We start from the raw sequence: 17,871 nt of genomic DNA on the forward strand, positions 1-17,871 counted from the left end.
AAGAGCAGTAAAATCGACGTTTCGGGCAAAAGCCCTTCATCAGGAATAAAGGCAGAGAGCATGAAGCCTGGAGAGATAAGTGAGAGGAGGGTGGGGGTGGGTAGAAAGTAGCATAGAGTACAATAGGTGAGTGGGGGAGGGGATGAAGGTGATAGGTCAGGGAGGAGGGTGGAGTGGATAGGTGGAAAAGAAGATAGGCAGGTAGGACAAGTCATGGGGACAATGCTGAGCTGGAAGTTTGGAACTAGGGTGAGGTGGGGGAAGGGAAAATGAGGAAACTGTTGAAGTCCACATTGATGCCCTGGGGTTGAAGTGTTCCGAGGCGGAAGATGAGGCGTTCTTCCTCCAGGCGTCTGGTGGTGAGGGAGCAGCAGTGATGGAGGCCCAGGACCTCCATGTCCTCGGCAGAGTGGGAGGGGGAGTTGAAATGTTGGGTCACAGGGTGGTGTGGTTGATTGGTGCGGGTGTCCCGGAGATGTTCCCTAAAGCACTCTGCTAGGAGGCGTCCAGTCTCCCCAGTGTAGAAGAGACCGCATCAGGAGCAACGGATACAATAAATGATATTAGTGGATGTGCAGGTAAAACTTTGATGGATGTGGAAGGCTCCTTTAGGGAGGTGAGGGAGGAGGTGTGGGCGCAGGTTTTGCAGTTCCTGTGGTGGCAGGGGAAGGTGCCAGGATGGGAGGGTGGGTTGTAGAGGGACGTGGACCTGACTAGGTAGTCACGGAGGGAATGGCCTTTGCGGAAGGCGGAAAGAGGTGGGGAGGTAAATATATCCCTGGTGGTGGGGTTTTTTTGAAGGTGGTGGAAATGTCGGCGGATGAGTTGGTTTATGCGAAGGTTGGTAGGGTGGAAGGTGAGCACCAGGGGCGTTCTGTCCTTGTTACGGTTGGAGGGGTGGGGTCTGAGGGCGGAGGTGCGGGATGTGGACGAGATGCGTTGGGAGCATCTTTAACCATGTGGGAAGGGAAATTGCGGTCTCTAAAGAAGGAGGCCATCTGGTGTGTTATGTGGTGGAACTGGTCCTCCTGGGAGCAGATACAAAGGAATTGGGAATACGGGATGGCATTGTGGGAAGAGGTGTAATCCAGGTAGCTGTGGGAGTCGGTGGGTTTGTGAAAAATGTCAATGTCAAGTTGGTCATCATTAATGGAGATGGCGAGATCCAGGAAGGGGAGGGAGGTGTCAGAGATGGTCCAGGTAAATTTAAGGTCAGGGTGGAATGTGTTGGTGAAGTTGATGAATCGCTCAACCTCCTCACGGGAGCATGAGGTGGCGCCAATGCAGTCATCAATTTAGCAGAGGAAGAGGTGGGGAGTGGTGCCGGTGTAATTACGGAAGATCAACTGCTCTACGTAGCCAACAAAGAGACAGGCATAGCTGGGGCCCATACGTGTGCCCATGGCTACCCCTTTGGTCTGGAGGAAGTGGGAGGATTCGAAGGAAAAATTGTTAAGGGTGTGGCCAAACGAATGAGAATGTTGGTGGAAGGGTACCGTTGGGGACATTGGGAGAGGAAAAAACAGAGGGCTTGGAGGCCCTGGACATGGCGGATGGAGGTGTAGAGGGATTGGCTATCCATGGTGAAGATGAGGTATTGGGAGCCGGGGAAACGGAAGTCTTGGAGGAGGTGGAGGGCGTGGGTGGTGTCTCGAACGCATGTGGGGAGTTCCTGGACTGGGGGGAGGGTATGACAGTGTCGAGGTAGGTAGAGATGAGTTCAGTGGGGCAGGAGCATGCTGAGACAATGGGTCGGCCAGGGTGGTCAGGATTGTGGATGACAAGCCCTTCCTATTCATATACTCATCCAGATGCCTTTTAAATGTTGTAACTGTACCAGCCTCCACCACTTCCTCCGGCAGCTCATTCCATGCCTGCACCACCCTTTGAGTGAAAAAGTTGCCTCTTAGGTTTATTTTATACTTTTCTCCTCTCACCCTAAACCTATGCCCTCTAGTTCTGGACTTCCCCACTGCAGGGAGAAGACCTTGTCTATTTACCTCGTCCATGCCCCTCATGATTTTATAAACTTCTATAAGGCCACCCATCAACCTCCGACACGCCAGGTGGACGTGATCTATGCAAACTTCAGAAGGCATTCAACAAGATTCTACATGGTAGACTAGTTAGCAAGGTTAGGTCCCATGGAATACAGGGAGAATTAGCCATTTGAATACAGAACTGGCTGAAAGGTGGAAGACAGAGTGTTGTGGTGGAGGGTTGTCTTTCAGACTGGAGGCCTGTGACCAGTGGTGTGCCACAAGGATCAGTGCTGGGTCCACTACTTTTCATCATTTATGTAAAAGATTTGGGTGTGGATATAGGAGGTATAGTTAGTAAGTTTGCAGATGACACCAAAATTGGAGATGTAGTGGACTGCAAAGAAGGTTACCTCAGAGTACAACAGGATCTTGATCAGATGGGCCAGTGGGCCGAGGAGTGGCAGATGGTGTTTAATTTAGATAACTGTGAGATGCTGTATATTGGAAAGGCAAACCAGAACATGACCTATACACTTAATGGTAAGGTCCTGGGAGCTTTGCTGAATAAAGAGATCTTGGAGTGCAGGTTCATAGCTTCTTGAAAGTGGAGTCGCAGGTAGATAGGATAATGAAGAAGGCATTTGGTATGCTTTTCTTTATTGCCCAGCGCATTGAATATAGTACAGGACATTGGTTAGACCACTTCTGGAGTACTGTGCGCAATTCTGGTCTCCCTCCTATCAGAAGAATGTTGTGAAAGTTGAAAGTGTTCAGAAAAGATTTACAAGGATGTTGCCAGGGTTGGAGGATAGAGGCAGAATAGGCTCTTTATTTTTTCAAAAGAATTTCTCTTCACAGGAGAATTACTGAATCATTGGTGCTGACTGATAATTGGAGAAGGAGGTTTGAACTTGAGGGGGAAAAGATTGTGCAGTAACTGGGCCAGTACCTGTATCCAAAACTAAACTAGGGACTGTACATATTTTGAATAAATAAAAATAATTCCCCCACGTATTCCCTATTTGTCTATCCGAATCTGTCATCATTCATAAACTTCATAATCATAAAGATGCAATTTGTAAATAACCCCCAGGTTCCAGATCCCATCAAAACAGTTTTAGTTTCAGTTCCTCAAATCAGTGATCAAACCTCAGTGTACAGTGACATTTCAAAATTTGTGGTTGCCAAGAAACGTGGAAGGATTGTAAACTGTGGGAAGAATGATGCAGAACTTAAAAAGGATATGGACAAGTTGGTGGAGCAGGCAGGCAGTTGACAGTTGAAGAATGATACCGTGAAATGTGAAGTAAAGAGGAAGAATGCAGAGCCACAAAACAAAAAGGTTTCTATAGTAGGGAATCTGCCGGAGTAGAGGGACTTGGATCTTATCATGGGGGTCTGGGAAAATTGAATAGGGAGAAACTGTTCCCACTGTTGGAAGGCTCGAAAACCAAAGGGCATACATTTAAGGTACAAAGAGTCATCTGGACTCAACGTTGACTTGCTGTCTCTCCATGGATCCACCTGACCTGCAGTGATTGCCAACATTTTTTGTTTCCAGTACCAATTCCAGCATCTGCAGTAATTTGCTCCTACATTGGATTTAAGGTAATTGACAAAAACAATGGGGAGGTGAGGTGAATCGTTTGCACACAGTGAGTGGTTAGGATCTCAAATTTGTTGCCTAAGAGTGGGATGTAGTTCAGTTGAAGCATTTAGAGTCACACAGCACGAAAACAGACACTTCAGTCCAACTCATCCATGCTGACCAAGTTTCCCAAATTAAACTAGTCCAATTTCCCTGAGTTTGGCCCAATTCCATTTAAACCATTTCTATTCATGTACCTGTCCATTTAAGTGTTGTAACTGTACCTTCATCGACCACTTCCTCTGGCAGTTCATTCCACATACAAGCCAATTGGGTCATTCTCTGAAAAAGAAAAATCTGCAGGGCTTTGGGGAAAAGGTAGTGAAGTGGCATTAGGTGAATTGTTGTTTCAGAGGACCAGCACAAATACAATGGCCTCTTTTAGTATTGTAATTATTTTGACAATTCCATGATTCATTATAACTTACCACTGATCTATTTCCCCAAATTCAGTGCTGGATTGTCAATCAAGGGGCAGGGACCAAAAATGGGGTCAACCTCTGGACTCCCAATCTAGACAGAAGCCTTAGGCATGTTCACTGAAATTTTGAACACTGCAACCAATTAAAAGCCAAGGAAGGTCAGACCCTCCATCTTATCAGGTCCGATGAGAGGGACTGCTCCCACTTCTAGAGCATTAGTAGACAAGCCAGGGTCACTAAGAGATTGGCAGCCTCACCAGCCAAGACTCCAAAAAGCTTAGAACCCCCTAATTGACAATGTTTTGGGATTATGACTGGGAACTGGCTTCCAAACTAGAACCGACGCATTTAAGAATCCAGCTCAAAGCCTGCTCACCCATCATCAGTCTGCTGCCTTGGATTCAAGACCCCAAAGACTTTAAAATAAAAAGGATCTTCCTTGTGCTTGCGTCCCTTTTTCTTTCTTTGGCAAGGCCAGCATTTATTTTCTTTCTCAAGCTATTTCAGCAGATAGTTAAAAGTCAACCACCTTACTGTGTCTCTGAAGTCACATGTCGGCCAGACTGGCTGAGGATTTCCGTTTCTAAAAGGCATTAGTGAACCAGGTGAGAATTGACAGATTTGCAGACACCATTACTGAAACCAGTTTTCAATTCAAGATATTTTTTAATCTACTAATTGAATTTAAACGAGCCGCCAGAGGAAGTGGTGGAGGCTGGTACAATTGCAACATTTAAGAGGCATTTGGATGGGTATATGAATAGGAAGGGTTTGGAGGGATATGGGCCGGTTGCTGGCAGGTGGAATAAGATTGGGTTGGAATATCTAGTCGGCATGGACAGGTTGGACCGAAGGGTCTATTTCCATGCTGTACATCTCTATGACTCTAAATGCGGCAGTGGGATTTGACACCATTCCCCCAGGACCTCTGGATTACCATAACCACGATGCTGCCACATCCTGTAATCTCCAAGCATCATGTGTCCCTGACATATAATTTTAACGATCCTAATCAGAAACCTGCCCTACTCTTTTAGAGCCAGCAATCTCCAACCCCTTACAGGGGTAAATGCAGCAGGTGCATGGGAGCACCAGTATTTCAAAGTTCCTCTTGCAATTTGAAACACACGGTAAAAACAATGACTGCAGATGCTGGAAACCCCCGAAACATCGATTTTACTACTGCTCGGATGCTGCCTGAACTGCTGTGCTCTTCCAGCACCACTAATCCAGAATTTGAAACACATCACTGTTCCTTATCCATTGGTGGGTTAGGATCCTGGAGCTCCCTGCCTGACTTATATTGCAACTTTCATGTAACAACATGTGCTATGATGCATCACAGGAACATCAATCAAATTTTAACACTGGGACACATGATTTGATTTGGTTTAGTATAGTCAGAAACTAAGTGCAGTGAAAAGCTTTGTTTAAAAAGCAGTACAAACAGATTGTAGCAAACAAGGACATGCAGATCATAGGGCGCTTAGACAGTGTGAGGCATACAGTTTACAACTGCACAGGAGGTGCACCAAGTAAGATCAACATTAGTACGCCACCACTGTCATAGACTTTATCAGCAAGTGTGTGGAGGACTGTATACCGAGGAAGTCAATCTCGGTGATCCCCAACAGGACACCCTGGATGAATCAGGACATACAGAACCTGCTAAAAAACCAGGCGTGAGGCCTTCAGATCAGGAGACCCACTCGAGTATAAGGAATCCAAGTATGACCTTCGCAGAGCCAGTAAGACAGCCAAGGACCAATACTGATCCAAACTAGAGACCGAGACAGACATCCAGCAACTATGACAAGGACTGAATGACATCACAGGTTCTAAAAAGGACAGTGCAAGATAGCAGACGATGACATATCCCTCTCAGATCATCTCAACGCCTTCTATGCTCGCTTTGAGTAGAATTTTGGCAGAGAGGTAACACTATTCCAACAAGTCCTGATTAATCTGTCCCAACAGTCACTCCATCAGAGTTCAGATCAGTTTTCCTTTGTGTGAATCCAAGGAAAGCAATGGGACCAGATGGAGTACCTGGCCGTGCACTCAGGGCATGTGCAGATCAACTGGCAGCGGTCTTAGATATTTTCAACCTCTCCCTGCAGCAGGCCACTGTCCCTGCCTGTTTCAAAAGGGCTAACGTCATCTCTGTGCCTACGAAGGCTCATGCAGCATGTCTCAATGGCTAGCACCCAGTGGCTCTAACTTTGGTGGTCATGAAGTGCTTTGAAAGGCTGGTCATGGCGTTAATCAACTCCAACCTCTCCATTACTCTTAACCCACTCCAACTTGCCTTATTGGACCAACAGATCCATGTCAGATGCCATATCACTTGCTCTTCACTGCTCCCTAGAACATCCTGACACCAAGAACAGCTGCATAAGAATCCTACTCATTGACTACAGTTCAGCCTTCAACACTATTATCCCCTCAAGACTGATTACTAAATTTAGTGATCTCGGACTAAGCCCCACTCTCTGCAAATGGATCCTCAGTTTCCTGACCCATAAGCCACAATCAGTGAAGATTGGGGACAATGTTTCATCCTCATTAATACTCAACACTGGAGTCCCCCAAGGATGCGTACTCAGCCGCCTACTGTACTCACTGTATACCCATGATGCGTCACCAAATACCAGACTAATGCCATTTACAAGTTTGCTGATGATCACCACATAGTCGAATCTCAAATGGTGACGAAACAGATTACATACATGAGGTGGAAGACCTGGAAAAATGGTGTACTGAGAACAACCTAGCTCTCAATGCCAGCAAAACCAAGGAACTCATTATTGAATTTCGGCAGGATGTTACTCATGCCTCCCTACACATTAACAGCACAGAGGTGGAACGAGTGGAGAGTGTCAAGCTCCTGGGCGTGGTCATCCACAAAAAGCTTTCTTGGACTCTTCATGTGGACACACTGGTTACAAAGGCCCAACAACATCTCTTCTTCCTCAGGCAACTGAGGAAACTTGGCATGATGGCGAATATTCTTGCCAACTTTTATAGGTGCGCCATTGAGAGCATTCTGTCTGGGTGTGTCACTACCTGGTTTGTCAACTGTACCATTCAAGATCGGAGACGGTTACAGAGAGTGGTGAACTAGGCCCGGACAATCACAAAGGCCAACCTCCCATCTATAAAATCCATCTACCAGGCCCGCTGTCAAGGAAAGGCCGCCAACATTCTGAAAGATCCATCCCACTCTGCCACTGTTTTTCTACAACCTCTACCATCGGCGAGAAGTTACAGAATCCAGAACACATGTATCAGCCTGTTTTGCAACAGTTTCTACCCTATCATTGTTAGAGTAGTGAATGGACTCTCAAACTCTTAACATTCACCAGTACCTGTGTTTTTGTTTTTGCTGCTGCTTACCTATTATTTACTATCGATGCTACTTACCTCTGTGACCTGCCTATATTGCTTGCAAGACAAAACTTTTCTCTGTGCCTCGGTACACGTGACAATAAATTCAAGATCAACATTATTTGCAGTTAGGGAGTCCGTTCAGCAGTCTAATAACTGCACGAAAGAAGTTGCTCTTGAACCTGTGGGTGCATGTGTTCAAGCTTCTGCATTTCAGAAGAGTTATAGGAGAGCATTACCACTGTGGGAGGGGTCTTTAATGATGATGGTAGCCTACCCACATCAACAAGTAGTGTAAATGGAGTCTTTATGGATGGGAGGTTGGCATCAGTGATGGTCTGGGCTGTGCACACAATCTTCTGTAGTTTCTTACTGTTCTGGTCAAAGCAGTTGCTGTGTCAGACCATTTCGCACTCAGGTAATATGCTTTCAATTGTGCATTTGTAAAAGTTGGTGAGGGTCTTTATGGACATGCTGAATTTCCTAAGCCACCTGATGAAGAAGAGGTGTTGTTGTTCTGCCTTGACCATTGCATCTCCATGGGAAGCCCTGGACAGGTTGCCGGTTATCATCACTCTTGGGAACTTGCCACACTTGACCCTCTCCACCTCTCATGTGTTGATGTAGATGGGGGTATGTCTTCCTCCTTCCTGAAGTCCATAGAATCCCTACAGTGTGGAAACAGGTCATTTGTCCCCATGAGTCCACACTGACCCTCCCACCCAGATCCATCCCCCTTCCCTATTCCTGTAACTCTGCCTTTCCCATGGTTAACGCACCTAACGTACACATCCCTGAACACTATGGATAACTTCGCATGGCCAATCCACCTAATTTGTACTTTGGACTATTGGAGGAAACCAGAGGACCTAGCATAAACCCACGCAGACACTGGGAGAATGTGCAAATTTCACACAGACAGTTGCCCAAGTGTGGAATCAAACCTGGATCCCTGGCATTGTAAGGAAGCAGTGCTAAGCACTGAACCACTGTGTCAGTGTCAATGATCAGTTTTGAGAAAGTGCATTGAGAGACAGAGATTGTTATCATTACACCACAACACCAAGTCCTCTGTCTCCTTTCTGTATTCTGACCCATCGTTGTTTGATAACCTTCCTAACATAGTGATGTCATCAACAAACTTGTGGATGGCATTCATTCAGAATTTGGCTACAGTTGTGGATGTACAGGAATACAGTAGGGGGCTGAGAACAAATCCTTAGGTGAGCTCCAGTATTGAATGTTATCATGGAGGATGTGCAGTTGTCTATGTCATAGAGTCATAGAGATGTACAGCATGGAAACAGACCCTTCGGTCCAACCCATCCATGCCAACCAGATATCCCAACCCAATCTAGTCCCACCCGCTAGCACCTGGCACATATCCCTCCAAACCCTTCCTATTCATATACCCATCCAAATGCCTCTTAAATGTTGCAATTGTACCAGCCTCCATCACATCCTCTGGTAGCTCATTCCATACATGTACCACCCTCTGCGTGAAAATGTTGCCCCTTAGGTCTCTTTTATATCTTTCCCCTCTCACCCTAAACCTATGCCCTCTAGTTCTGGGCTCCCTGATCCCAGGGAAAAGACTTTTGTCTATTTATCCTGTTTATGCCCCTCATAATTTTGTAAACCTCTATAAGGTCACCCCTCAGCCTCCAACGCTCCAGGGAAAACAGCCCCAGCCTGTTCAGCCTCTACCTGTAGCTCAAATCCTCCAACCCTGGCAACATCCTTGCAAATCTTTTCTGAACCCTTTCAGGTTTCACAACACCTTTCTGATAGGAAGGAGACCAGAATTGCACGCAATATTCCAACAGTGGCCTGACCAATGTCCTGTACAGCCGCAACATGACCTCCTAACTCCTATACTCAATACTTTGACCAATAAAGGAAAGCGTACCAAACGCCTTCTTCACTATCCCGTCTACCTGCGACTCCACTTTCAAGGAGCTATGAACCTGCACTCCAAGGTCTCTTTGTTCAGCAACACTCCCTCGGACCTTACCATTACGTGTATAAGTCCTGCTAAGATTTGCTTTTCCAAATGCAGCATCTCACATTTATCTGAATTAAACTCCATCTGCCACTTCTCAGCACATTGGCCCATCTGGTCCAGATCCTGTTGTAATCTGAGGTAACCCTCTTCGCTGTCCACTACACCTCCAATTTCGGTGTCATCTGCAAACTTACTAACTGTACCTCTTATGCTCGCATCCAAATCCTTTATGTAAATGACAAAAAGTAGAGGGCCCAGCACCGATCCTTGTGGCACTCCACTGGTCACAGGCCTCCAGACCGAAAAACAACTCGCCACCACCACCCTCTGTACCAACTCTGTATCCAAATGGCTAGTTCTCCCTGTATTCCATGAGATCTAACCTTCCTAATCAGTCTCCCATGGGGAACCTTGTCGAATGCCTTACTGAAGTCCATATAGATCACATCTACTGCTCTGCACTCATCAATCTTCTTTGTTACTTCTTCAAAAAACTCAATCAAGTTTGTGAGACACGATTTTCCACTCACAAAGCCATGTTGACTATCCCTTGCCTTGCCTTTCCAAATACATGTCCCTCAGGATTCCCTCCAACAACTTGCCCACCACCGAGGTCAGGCTCACCGGTCTATAATTCCCTGGCTTGTCTTTACCGCCCTTCTTAAACAGTGGCACCACGTTTGCCAAACTCCAGTCTTCCGGCACCTCACCTGTGACTATCGATGATACAAATATCTCAGCAAGAGGCCCAGCAATCACTTCTCTAGCTTCCCACAGCGTAGTCAGGTACACCTGATCAGGTCCTGGGGATTTATCCACTTTTAACTCTTTCAAGACATCCAGCACTTCCTCTTCTGTAATCAGGACATTTTGCAAGATGTCACCATCTGTTTCCCTACAGTCTATATCTTCCATATCCATTTCTACAGTAAATACTCATGCAAAATATTCATTTAATATCTCCCCCATTTTCTGTGGCTCCACACAAAGGCCGTCTTGCTGATCTTTGAGGGGCCCTATTCTGACCCTTTTGTCCTTAACATATTTGGATTCTCCTTAATTCTATTTGCCAAAGCTATCTCATGTCCCCTTTTTGCCCTCCTAATTTCCCTCTTAAGTATACTCCTACTTCCTTTATACTCTTCTAAGGATTCACTCGATCTATCCTGTCTATACCTGACATATGCTTCCTTCTTTTTCTTAACCAAACCTTCAATTTCTTTAGTCATCCAGCATTCCCTATGGCTACCAGCTTTCCCTTTCACCCTGAAAGGAATGTACTTTCTCTGGATTCTTGTTATCTCATTTCTGAAGGCTTCCCATTTTCCAGCCATCCTTTTACCTGTGAACATCTGCCTCCAATCAGCTTTCGAAAGTTCTTGCCTAATACCGTCAAAAGGATAGGTCTGGTCTATCCTTTTCCATGACTATTTTAAATCTAATAGAATTATGGTCGCTGGCCCCAAAGTGCTCCCCCACTGACCCCTCAGTCACCTGCCCAGCCTTATTTCCCAAGAGTAGGTCAAGTTTTGCACCTTCTCTAGTAGGTACATCCTCATACTGAATCAGAAAATTGTCTTGTACACACTTAACAAATTCCTCTCCATCTAAACCCTTAACACTATGGCAGTCCCAGTCGATGTTTGGAAAGTTAATATCCCCTACCATAACTACCCTATTATTCTTACAGATAGCTGAGATCTCCTTTCAAGTTTGTTTCTCAATTTCCCTCTGACTATTGCGGGGTCTATAATACAATCCCAATAAGGTGATCATCACTTTCTTATTTCTCAGTTCCACCCAAATAACTTCCCTAGATGTATTTCTGGGAATATCCTCCCTCAGCACAGCTGAAATGCTATCCCTTATCAAAAATACCACTCCCCCTCCTCTCTTGCCTCCCTTTCTATCCTTCTTGTAGCATTTGTATCCTGGGACATTAAGCTGCCAGTCCTGCCCATCCCTGAGCCATGTTTCCGTAATTGCTATGATATCTCAGTCCCATGTTCCTAACCATGCCAAGTTTATCTGCCTTCCCTGTTAGGCCCCTTGCATTGAAGTAAATGCAGTCTAATTTATTCGTCCTACCTTGTCCCTGCCTACCCTGACTGTTTGACTCACTTCTGTTCTCAGCTGTACCCGTCTCAGATCGATCTCTTTCCTCACTATCTCCCTGGGTCCCACCCCACCTTACTAGTTTAAATCCTCCCAAGCAGTTCTAGCAAATTGCCCTGCCAGTATATTAGTCCCCTTCCAATTTAGGTGCAATCCGTCCTTCTTGTATTGGTCACTTCTACCCCAAAAGAGATTTCAATGATCCAAAACTGTGAGTCCTTCTCCCATACACCAGCTCCTCAGCCATGCATTCATCTGCTCTATCTTCCTATCCTGCCCTCACTAGCTTGTAGCACTGGGAGTAATCCAGATATTACTACCCTTGAGGACCTCCTTTTTAAATTTCTGCCTAACTCTCTGTAATCTCCCTTCAGAATCTCAACCTTTTCCCTTCCTATATCATTGGTTCCAGTGTGGACAATGACCTCCTGCTGGCCCCTCTCCCCCGTGAGTACATTCTGCACCCTAGTGAACCAGGTAGGTTATTTCCCCTCTCCCCCCTCTCCCCCCTCTCCCTCCCCCCCCCTCTCCCCCCTCTCCCCTCTCCCTCCCCCCCCTCTCTCCCTCCCCCCCCCCCTCCCCCTCTCTCCCTCCCCCTCTCTCCCTCCCCCCCCCCTCTCTCCCTCCCTCCCCCCCCCCCTCTCTCCCCCCCCCCTCTCCCTCCCTCCCCCCCCCCCTCTCTCCCCCTCTCCCTCCCCCCCCCCCTCTCTCCCCCTCTCCCTCCCCCCCCCCCCTCTCTCCCCCTCTCCCTCCCCCCCTCCCTCCCCCCCCTCCCTCTCCCCCCCCCCTCCCTCCCCCTCTCCCTCCCCCCCTCTCTCCCCCCCTCTCTCCCCCTCTCCCTCCCCCCCCCTCTCTCCCCCTCTCCCTCTCCCCCCCCCTCTCTCTCCCCCTCTCCCCCCTCTCTCTCCCCCTCTCCCCCCTCTCTCTCCCCCTCTCCCCCCTCTCTCCCCCTCTCCCTCCCCCCCCTCTCTCCCCCCCCCCTCTCTCTCCCCCCCCCTCTCTCTCCCCCCCCCTCTCTCTCCCCCCCCCCTCTCTCCCCCCCCACCCCCCCCTCTCTCCCCCCCCACCCCCCCCTCTCTCCCCCCCCCCCTCTCTCTCCCCCCCCCCTCTCTCTCCCCCCCCCCTCTCTCTCCCCCCCCCCTCTCTCTCCCCCCCCCCTCTCTCTCCCCCCCCCTCTCTCTCCCCCCCCTCTCTCCCCCCCCCTCTCTCTCCCCCCCCTCTCTCCCCCCCCCCCTCTCTCCCCCCCCCTCTCCCCCTCTCCCCCTCTCTCCCCCTCCCCCCCCCCTCTCCCCCTCCCCCCCCCCTCTCCCCCTCCCCCCCCCTCTCCCCCTCTCTCTCCCCCTCTCTCCCCTCTCCCCCTCTCTCCCCCTCTCCCTCTCCCCTCTCCCTCCCCCTCTCCCCTCTCCCTCCCCCCCCCCTCCCTCCCCCCCCTCTCTCCCCCTCTCCCTCCCCCCCCCTCTCTCCCCCCCCTCTCTCCCCCCCCCCTCTCCCCCCCCCCCCTCTCTCTCCCCCTCTCCCTCCCCCCCCCTCTCTCTCCCCCTCTCCCTCCCCCCCCTCTCTCCCCCCTCCCCTCTCCCCCCTCTCCCCCCCCTCCCCCCCCTTCCCCCTCTCCCCCCTCTCCCCCCCCTCCCCCCCCTTCCCCCTCTCCCCCCTCTCCCCTCTCCTCCCCTCTCCTCCCCCCTCCCCCCCCTTCCCCCTCTCCCCCCTCTCCCCTCTCCTCCCCCCTCCCCCCTCAACAACAACAAAAAACAGCAATGGATTTGTGGTTACCATTAGACTCTTTACTTCCAGATGTTTTTTAAAATTGAATTCACATTCCACCACCTGATGTGGCAGGATTTGAACCCCAGTCCCTGGAACATTATCTAGGTCCCTAGGTTAACCGTCCAGTAATAATACCACTATGCCAGTACTGCTCTTTCATCAATAGGCAGATTGTAGGGGATTGAGGCAGACTGGGAGGCTAGTGTTGATGTAGGCTATGACCAGCCTGTCAAAACACTTTGTGATTAGAGAGGCCAGAGTCACTGGGCGGTAGTCATTAAGGTATGTTGCATGTGCTTTCTTTGGTAGACAAGATAGTAGGTGATGTGAGATTTTTGTATTATTATATTGTGAGCTTTATTCTGTTAATTAGAACACAGTCTCCAAACTGTCTGTTTCTCCCTCTGACCATTCGGTCATTAGGGAGCAGAGTTTGTGGTGTTCACTGTACACACAGTGACTTTGATCTTCCCAATAGTAAATGGAGGAAAACTTTGGATGTTGGACAAGCTGATTGAGAGATAATCCATTAGAATTAAGTGTCATTAAGGTAAGGCTGAAACCTGACATATTTGTGGATGATATTACCAAGGTCAGAATGTAGATGAGGAACTGGAGGGGACCGAGGATATAGGAACCAAAGCTGTAATGAGGTCTGAAGCTCCGCTAGGGTCAGGAGCTGAATGGCTCTATCAAAAGCTAATTAAGCATCAGTGAGCAAATTATTGCAAAGCATGTGCTGCTTACTAGCTCTGTTGATGGCCCCTTGGATCACTTCACTCACCTCAGCAATATTCCGCATTGTCAGGTGAATGTTTTCAGTATTTTTGCCAGAATTGACAAGGCCCATACCCATTGCAGAATCTCATGAATTCACCCATTTCATGGTATCATGTGGAGTGAATCAAATCAGCTGAAAACTGAGGTTGAGAGATTTTATCCATTAGTGGGATGTGGGCTTTGCTGGCTGGGCCAGCATTTACTGCACGTCTCTTGTTGCCCTTGAGAAGGTGGTGGTGAGCTGTCTTCTTGAATTGCTGCAATCCATGTGCTGTAGGGAGTTTAGGGAGGAGTGCATTAGGGAGGGAGTTTAAGGATTGTGACCCAGCAACCGTGAAGGAACATTGATATATTTCCAAGTCAGGGTGGTGAGTGGCTTGAAGGGGATCTTGCGGGTGGTGGTGTTCCCATGTATCTGCTGTCCTTGTCCTTTATAATTGAATGTGGTCAAGGGTTTGAAAGATGCTGTCTGAGGAGTTTTGGTGAATTCCTGCAGTGCATCTTGTAGATGGAATATACTGCTACTACTGAACATGGGTGGTGAAGGGAGTGTATGCTTATGATTGTGGTGCCAATCAAGCAGGCTGTTTTGTCCTGGATGATGTCAAGCCTCTGGAGTGTTGTTGGAGCTGGTCCCATCCAGGCAAGTGGGACGTATTCCATCACACTCCTGACTGAGCTTTGTAGATGGATTATTCACTCAGCATTTCTGACAAAAGATTTTTGCAGATGCATAAAATTAACTTTGAACCCACAGCAGTGTGGTTGACTCTTAAATGACCTAGCAAAGCGAATCAATTGTAGATGGCTCTCCATTGCTGCTCAGGGCCAGTTAGGGAAAGGCAATTTGGCCTTTGCCAGTGGCTCTTACGTCCTAAGAATGAATTAAAAAATGAAATGAGCATCAGACAAAGTTTGACACCGAACCATCACAGTAGGATTGGTTTAGGAGACATAAGAGGTCAATTTTAAGAAACACCTTAAAGGAGGATATGTACAGTAATGGAGATGTTTATGGACGGAATTCCAGAGCTCAGGGCCACCAATGACAAGTTGATAGAAATCAAGAAGCTGAAGGGGCCAAATTTGTGAGGGCAGAGTTTTTAGATGGTTGGCTGCAGGCCTGAAGATTTTACTGAGATAGGAAGGTTTTGAACATAGGATGAGAACTTAGGTTTGAATATGAATGCAATGTCCTACAACAGCAAATTTGCTTGGCCAACATGTTTCCCTCAATATCACTAAAAAAAGTTAAAAGTTAACATTCATTTAATTGTACATTTTCCTGCATAGTAACTGTCGAGAGTGTGGTGCTGGAAAAGCACAGCAGGTCAGGCAGCATCTGAGGAACAGGGGAATCGACGTTTTTCATCAGGAATCAGCCTATTCATGCCCCTCATGATTTTATAAGCTTCTATAAGGTCACCCCTCAACCTCCAACACTCCAGGGAAAACAGCCCCAGCATTTTCAGGCTCTCCCTATAGCTCAAACTCTCCAACCCTGACAACAGCCTTGTCAATCTTTTCTGAACCCTTTTAAATTTTACAATATCCTTCCTATAGTAGGGAGAGCAGAATTGCTCGCAGTGTTTCAAAAGTGGCATAACCAATGTCCTGTATAGCTGCAACATGACCTCCCTAGTCCTATACTCAATGCACTGTTCAATAAAGACAAGCATGCCAAATGCCTTCTTCACTAACCTGTCTACCTGCGGCTCCACTTTCAAGGAAATATGAACCTGCACTCTTTGTTCAGCAACACTCCCCAGGACCTTACCAGTAAGTGTATAAGTCCTACTCTGATTTGCCTTTCCAAAATGCAGCACCTCACATTTATCTAAATTAAACTCTATTTGCCACTCCTCAGCCCATTAGCCCACCTGTTTCAGATCCCATTGTATTCTGAGGTAACCTTCTCCGCTGTCCACTGCACCTCCAATTTTGGTGTCATCTGCAGACTTACTAACCATACCTCCTATGGTCATATCCAAATCATTTGCCTAAATGACGAAAAGCAGTGGACCCAGCACTGATCCTTGTGGCACACCGCTTTTGACACGCGATTTGTTGTGTGAGTGTGCAAGGTGCTATTTTCAGAATGAAACCAAAGCCATATCTTCCCTCAAAACAGAAATTGCTGGAATACTTCAGCAGGTCTGGCAACATCTGGGGAGAGAAAGCAGAGTGAATGTTTTGAGTCCAATGACTCTTCTTTATGTTTGCCCTAAGAACTGGGTATTAAAACCCAGCTGTTTTTAGGAAGAGCATTGGGTTTCCCTGGTGGTCTGGCCCATATTTTAATCCCATCCAACATCTCTAGAACAGGGATATCTGGTTGTTAACGTGTGTTACCTGTTTTGTGGAAGCTTGTTATCTACCTACAAGGTGAATGCTGTTTTTCTATCCATTACAACAACGACGACACTTCAAATATTTCACTGGAGGTGAAACAATTTGGGACATTGAGATCATAAAAGGTGTTGTAAAAGTATGTCTTTTGCATTTCTTTGATTGTTATAGCAGTACAATCAGAACCATTTGAATGCAAACTGCAAATCCTATGCAAGTGTTCCCATTCACTGAAAAGATTTTTTATTTTATACAGAAATAGCCAAGATAGTGTTGTGACACATGGCAAACTTGATTTTCCTTAATTGGCTGTGAACTGCTTTGGGATGTCCCAAATTAGTGAAAGGTGCTATATAAATGCAAATCTCCTCCTGGTTAACCATCTTTTATTATGCCCGAAGCAGATAATGTAGTATCACCAGCACCTCTGCACACTTTCCATTTGATCATGCTGCCCTTGGAACAACTGCTGATGCCTGTGCAAACTGATAATTTCACAATGCAGTAATGGTATGTACAATACAGGCTTTGAATAACCCTGATATTTTTAAGTTTATATTGCAATCAACTCCCTCCCATCAGCCCATTCTAGCTGAAAGCTTATGAAAATGTTATATTGAACATCCAGAACTCCAATGGTTTGAGGAATATGGAATGAGCTGCCAGAAGAAGTGGTGGAGGCTGGTACAATTGCAACATTAAAAGGCATGTGGATGGGTGTATGAATATAAAGGGTTTAGAGGCATATGGGCCAAATGCTGGTAAATGGAATTAGATTAGGTCAGGATATCTGGTCGGCATGGACAGTTGGACCAAAGGGTCTGTTTCCATGCTGTACATCTCTATGACTATGACTATAACAGGAATCAGCCAATTTGGCTCTTCAAGTCTGCAGACCTTTTTTGTATTAACCATGATTGTTATATCTCTTCAATCCAGATTCTCTAGAATTCTTTGTCTGTCCATTGTACCCATCAGTTTCCAACTTTAGCCTTTTTTCCTAATGTTCCACGTAATTTAATTAATTGTGTATTTTTTTGTCACTCAATCTCAGACATATTCCATTCAGTCATTTTCTTACCTCCTATTCACTACATATTAATATATTAATTCACTGTTCAGTTAGTGATGGAACCTGATACTGAGGGACAAAGCTAAACATTTGTGAGAATCATTCTTTACTATCTGCTAGATTAAGTATTTGTAATTGCATTGGCTGTGGGGAAATTTGCTAAGATGGACCTCATTATATCCGTGTTAGGTGGTGTCATGTGCCACAGTGACATTGTTCCTACCTCAGGGCCAGATATTCTGATTAGAGTCGCACCTGCACAGAGGTGTGATATAACATGTCCAAACGTGTAGATTAAAAACAGATTTAGGAGAGGATTAGGGAAACAAAGTGAGGTGGGATTACCC

Source organism: Chiloscyllium punctatum, chromosome 29 (genome assembly GCF_047496795.1).
Source record: "Chiloscyllium punctatum isolate Juve2018m chromosome 29, sChiPun1.3, whole genome shotgun sequence".
In the NCBI taxonomy this organism is placed as follows: Eukaryota; Metazoa; Chordata; class Chondrichthyes; order Orectolobiformes; family Hemiscylliidae; genus Chiloscyllium; species Chiloscyllium punctatum.